The sequence below is a fragment of the Dromiciops gliroides genome, chromosome 2 (assembly GCF_019393635.1).
Source record: "Dromiciops gliroides isolate mDroGli1 chromosome 2, mDroGli1.pri, whole genome shotgun sequence".
Lineage (NCBI taxonomy): Eukaryota > Metazoa > Chordata > Mammalia > Microbiotheria > Microbiotheriidae > Dromiciops > Dromiciops gliroides.
The window spans coordinates 517,014,432-517,020,865 of NC_057862.1; the positions used below are offsets into that span (position 1 = coordinate 517,014,432).

Here is a 6,434-nt window from a genome sequence, read left to right on the forward strand (position 1 = left end):
AAGAGTAATTTTCTTCAGAGAGCTTTTGTACCTCCTTTTCCATTTGGCCAATTGAGCTTTTCAAGGCATTCTTTTCCTCATTGGCTTTTTGTACCATTTGACCCAGTATGTTTTTTTTTTTTGTTTGTTTGTTTTGTTTTCCACTTAAGTAATACAAATTTATTGAGAATTCCCAGGATAGCTGCTATCTTCTCTGGGCCTTGGAGGGAAACCAGCTAGAGAGGAAATCACTGAGAAATCACACAGTCCTTATACCCCAGGCCCCCAGCAAAATATGGGGAGGGGGATTAGGGAAAGGAATATCTGTCAGTCTTCATTTATCCAACGAGTTGGGGAGGGGGTGGTGGATAGTGGTGGTGGAGGAAAGTCACATGATGGTGGGGTGAGGGAGGTGGACCCATCTGCCGCCTCATCCAAGACTAACCAGGGAGCTTAGATCAGCTTTCTAGAGGTCAGGAAGAGGTCTCTATTTCTTGCCCTTGACGAGGCTGTCACTTCCCTGAGTGAAGCTTTCATCCTGCAAGTTCAGCACGAGGTTGTCAGCAGTGAGATAGATTCGGTTCTAAGATGTGGTGATAGTTTTGGAGATGTTCTGGGCAGCTCGAATCTTCCGAAGCTTGATGTAGCCAGGGTTCTTGCTCAGAGCTTCCCCAAGCATCTTGGCGGCCTCTGCTTCACCCTCTGCTTGGACGACCTTCTGCTGTTGTTCCTATTTTGCCTTTTCCACTAGAAACTGAGCTCTCTGGGCCTCCTGCTGGGCCACTTGTTTGGCCTCTACAGTGGGCCGTGTGCTCTCTGCTGAAGCTCAGCTCTGTGATGGCTACATCATCCAGGATGAGGCTGAAGTCCTAGGCCCACTCTGTCAGCTCCCGTCGGATCAACAAGGACACCTGGGCCCGCTGTGTGATGAGCTGTGAGGCGTCAAACTTGGCCACAACACTCTTGAGCACCTCATTCACAATAGAGGGCAACACCCACTCCTCATAGTCCAACCTCAGATGCTGGTACATGCTGGGCAGCTCCAGGGTGTTGGGGCGGGAAAGCACTTGCAGGGAAATGTTCACCATCTGAAGGTCTTTGGAGCCCATGGGAGAAGAGATCTTGCAGGGCCGGCACGAATGTCATAGATGATGGGGTACTGGAACCAGGGGATCCTGAAATGCAGTTCTTCTGCGAGGATAGTGTCCTGCTGCCACACCCCCAATTCGGTTAAAGAAGATGGCTCTTTGGCCACCTTCCACAGTGAACACGGACTCTCGGACTCCGTAGGGCCACGAGAAGCAGCTTCAGCACCGTGCCCATGCCTTGGGGCTTGGCGGGCAGGCGCCCTGCGAAGTCCTTCAGGTTCTGGGCCATGTCTGCTCCCTGGTGCTGCGGAGGGGAACTAGGCCGGGGATGCCTACCAGTTCTCTCCTTTCCCTTCCGCAGTCCCCGGCCCTGGCCGGCCCTTCCTCTCTCCGGATCTTGCACGAGGCTCCCAGTATGTTTTTTAAGGTGCTATTTTCTTCTTTTTATGATATTAAAATACCTCTATGCCAATACTTTATAGGGTTTTTAGCATTAAAAAATGTACTTGATGAAAGACTGTTTCTGCATCTATTGAGATGCTCATGTAATTTTGGATAATTTGTTTTGAAATATGATTAATTACACTGATTGTTTTTCCCAGTGTTGAACCATTCTTGCATCTCTGATGTCAATCTCAATTGGCTATAGTGAATGTTTTCTTGGACAAATCAGTATAGTCCATTTGATAAGATTTTAAAAACAATGAATCAATGTTTATTAATGATATTAATTTTTGCTTTATATTTCTATAGTTTTAAGTACTAGGAATGTATTTGTTTCATAACAGGTTTCTAGTAGCGTAATTTCTTTTTAAGTTTTTTTTTTGGTAACAACCCTTTTTTGTTTATAGTTTTATGTTCAATTTTTATCCCTCTTTTCCTCCCTCCCCTCCAACCTCTCTGAAGTGGCAAACAATCATTTAAGGGTTATACATGTATGATTAGGTCAAACATTACCATATGTGTCATTTAATCAAGAAAACTTGATTAAAAGAAAAAATGAAAGAAAGTGAAAAATAGCATGCTTCAGTCTGTTCCATCAATATCAGTTCTTTCTTTGGAGGTGGATGGTATGTTTCATCAATTGTCCTTTGGGATTGTCTTGGATCATTGTATTGTTGAGAATAGTCAAGTCATTCACAGTTATTCATCAAACAATATTGCTGTCTCTGTGCACAATGTTCTCCTGATTCTGTTCACTTCACTATACATCATTTCATATATGTCTTTCCAGGACTTTCTGAAGTCATCCTGCTTGTCATTTCTTATAGCACAGTAATATTCCATCACCACTATATACCACAGTTTGTTTAGCCATTTCCCAACTGATGGGCATTCCTTTGATTTCCAATTCTTAGCCACCAGAAAAAGAGCTGCTATAAATATTTTTGTACAAATAAGTCTTTTTCTCTTTTGGGGGATGTCTTTTGAAGATAATTTATCAAGTTTAGGTACTATCTATTCTTTAAGGGTTCAATAGAATTATCTTGTGAATGCATTAGGGCCTGGAATTTTTTCTTTGAAACTAGATCTTTTCAGCTAAATCAGAGTTATTTAAGATCTCTATCTGATCTTCTGATAATATGAGTTTTTTATATTTTTGAAGATATTCCTCTATTGCTTTTGTGTTTTTATTTTGGTTAGCATATACCTGTTCATAATATGTTGTAATTATTCCTTTTATTTCTTCTTCTCGTTTTGTTATGATTTCACCTTGCTCATTTGCTATTTTATTGATTTGATTTTCTGCTCTCTTTTTAATTGAATTAGTTAAGGGCTTATCAATTTTATTAGTCCTTCAAAGAACCAGCTTCTAGTTTCATTCATGCCTTTTATTTCCAATTTATCTATTATCCCTCGAATTTTTAGTATCTCCTTTTGGGAGGGGGGCTTATTTAAACCTCTTTTTTCTGTTTTGTTAATGTATATTTGTAAGCATATGATTTTTCCCATTGAGAACTGCTTTAGCTGTATCCCAGAAATTTCAGTTTATTGCTTCATCATTGGAATTTTATTTTACATATTTTAACATATTTAATAATCATTTCTAGACTTTGTTCTACCCCTCATTATTTACACTTCCATTTGGTTCTGTATCTTTTGTTTGTGGTCACTGAATGTTGAATCATTTTCCTTTGTTTATATTTATTCATAGTTACCTCAACTTCTTCATTAGATCTGTAGGCCATATTTTCTTATGTTGGTAGTTTTTCCCTATTGATCTATCCACGTGGGTTCAAGTTCTTCTGTGTTTCCTTCTTCCTGAAATCTTTTATAAATTCAGTCTTTTCTCCATTATTTTCTTATATAACTCATTTTTCTGACTCCTTCTTTTCTGCAATTTCCTTGGATGCTGGAGCTCATAGTGTCTCTGCCTCTTCCCAAACCGTGCTCACCAGCCTAAGTCTCTGCCCCAACTGACTTTTGGGTGGTCAGAAGTATTTCCAGCTTGATGATCTGCTATTTCCCTAAGACTTAGTGGAGTGCTGCTAATTTTCCCATACTCATGGTTTCCTATCCCTATCCCTCTGTTCCTTAGTTCTCTGACCATGTGCTGATACTTCAGTGCTTTGCAGCACTGGAGCTGCTGGTTAGTCTGCTCTGCTCCAACAAAAGCTCCATTGGCACTACATTGTTGATTGCCTTGGAACCATCATTTCATAGCTTTGTAGCACTGGTGCTATGAAATTTTGGCTCCAGGCAGGGCTTTGCTCCTGAAGGACTGTGGTCACACTGATTATCTGGGCAAATTTCTGTATCCTGGAGTGAGGATCTATATAACACTAGTGTTTTTGTCTTTGTTTTGTTTGGGAATAGGGAATGAGTTGTCCAACTTAAGGGGATTGCTCTCCATGTATATACATGAGGCAACAAGGACGAAGGGAATTGGCAGTCTGCAAAGGGAGGATGCTATTACTACTCAGTAAGTGCATTAGAGTCTTTTGCTGGGCTTCTGAGATCTGTAAAGGACAAATAATACATTGTGATCAATATCTCCTCTTTATAAATTAAATTTTCAACAACATATATGGAGGGGGAATTGTAGTGTGGGAATGAATTTTGTTGGAAGCCTGTGTTGTGTCCTCAGTTCTGATAGTACATCCTCATTGCTGCTAGGTGATGCAGTGGAAAGTTTGCTGGGCTTAGAATCAAGCTCTGACATCTATTAGCTGTATGTTTTCAGGCAAGTCACTTAACTGTATTTGCCTCAGTTTCCCTATCTGTAAAATGGAAATGATAATAATGGAACTTACCTCCCAGGATTGTTGTGAGGAAAAAAATGAGATAATAATGATGAAGTGCTTACCTGGCTCATATTAGGTGCTATATAAATGTTGTCTATTATTGTTATTGTATTACGGTGGGAAGAATGGGAGGGTTGCTGAGTTAGCTCACGGTTACTGAGCATCAATTCTTTTTTTTCCTGAATGTAGTGTATCTCCTGGCTGCCATGGTTCTGAAAGATTCTCATAGGGTAATAAGGCTTCTATAGTGGTCACAACCAAAGTCATTCTAGTAGCCAACCTCCTTCAATCTTTCTCAGAGATGAAGCATGTCATACACCTCTTCTCTCTTTCCTCCCTCCCTCCATTGTAGCTACTATCAGATCTTTTAATGGTATGGAATAAGTGGTCAAAATCACCAAATTACAGAATTTCCAATTTGGAAGGGACCTCAGTAGTCATTTAGCTCTACCCAGAACTGAAAAATAATTCCCCATACAATGTACCTGACAGATGGTCATGCAACCCTTTGCTTAAAAACCTCCAGTGAGAAGAAACCCACTACCTAGTAAAGCAACCCATTCTTCTTTTGAATAGTTCTAATTTTTAACAAGTTTCCTGACATTGAGCTTAAATTTTCTCTTTTTTGCTCCAAATTCTGCCCATTCAAAACAGCTCATGGAAGAGGCTGTTTTTTGTCTTTGGGAATGAGTTGTACACTTTGGGAGGTCGCCCTCCACATAGATGAATAATATAACCAGGGGAAAGGCAATGATCAGTCCAAAGGGAAGATATTACTGATCTATACTAAGAGCATGAGTGTCTTCTCTTGGGCTTCTGGTATCTGTGAAGGGCAAATACTATAAAATGATAAACATCTCTTTACAAATTCATTTATTTAAAAACATATATGGATCTATGATCTTCTTAGTAATTATATTTCATGAAATGTGGTAGATCTTTTCTCATAAATTTCTGAAATCTAATAAGATTGCCTGTGTGCTTCCACAATTTCACCAGTCATATCTTAAATACTAGACATTCTTCCTCGATTCTTTCTGTCTCCCTTCCTCCTCTTAATATCACAAGGATACCACTCAGGTACACAGGCTGACCATCCCTCATTTTCAACATGTGACCAGACCATCTTATTTTTCAACCATAAATTTTTTTCATAAACTACTCTAGTTTTTCTTTTGAGTTTCTTCTTTATGTGTTGTATACTGCTTACACCCATTGTGTACCTTTATATGGCACTTTGCCCTCCATTTTTAATTCTTGGAAATTGTAGCACTCTATGACTTGCAGCCATATGACAATATTGGCAAAATATTGGTATTGAAAAGATGGCCATTGTTTATGGGGAATCTTGGGGACATGAAAAGAACTTCATGATTTCTCAAAGGGAAGTCAGCCTAGCCTTCTGCTTCTACTCAATGAAAGGCCAAATGTTTAGCACATATGTGCAGCTTATCTAAGATTTTAAATATAACTATAAATATAATACATAATATGATTATATTTACATAAAATAAATAAGATATATACCTATATACCTAGTAGTCTTAGATCTATAGGTATATGTACATATAGATACATAAGAGGGAGGTAGGGAAATTTCCATAGGTTCTCCATTTTACTGCATATCATATTCTGAATAACATATTCCTTATTAAGTTTGTTGTTCCTGTGTTAGCTCTCCCACGAGAATGTGATCTCCTTAAGAGAGCAAGGACTGTCTTTGTTTTTTTAACCTGTATTCCATCTAATTATCTCAGTGCTTGTCATATTGTATGTGTTTAATAAATGCTTTTAGAATTCATCCATTTATTCCTCTGTGGATGATTAGTCCAACTCTTTTTTGTACCTAAGGATCTCATCTGGCGACTCTGCAATGTTCTGGAGCTTGATACAACTAATACAATGTCATCCAGAAACAAGAGTAGCTAGAAAACTTAGAAGGAGTTTACTCATAGACTTGAATTCTGTACTGGGGCTTCTCTTTGTCAGTGGTAAACAACTTTGGCAAGTATATATCTTCCTGTTTTTTACTTCACCTGAGAGCAATGATCAGAAGGTCATTTAATCAATCAATCAACAAACATATAAGCTATTACTATGTTCTAGGAACTGTGATTATTGC

The 6,434-nt window shown here is 38.9% G+C and overlaps 1 pseudogene; it reads right to left on the minus strand.

Moving 5' to 3' along the window:
- Positions 1-466: 466 nt before the first annotated feature.
- On the minus strand, positions 467-1,356 carry LOC122744617 (annotated as a pseudogene).
- Between the last annotated feature and the right edge of the window lie 5,078 nt (positions 1,357-6,434).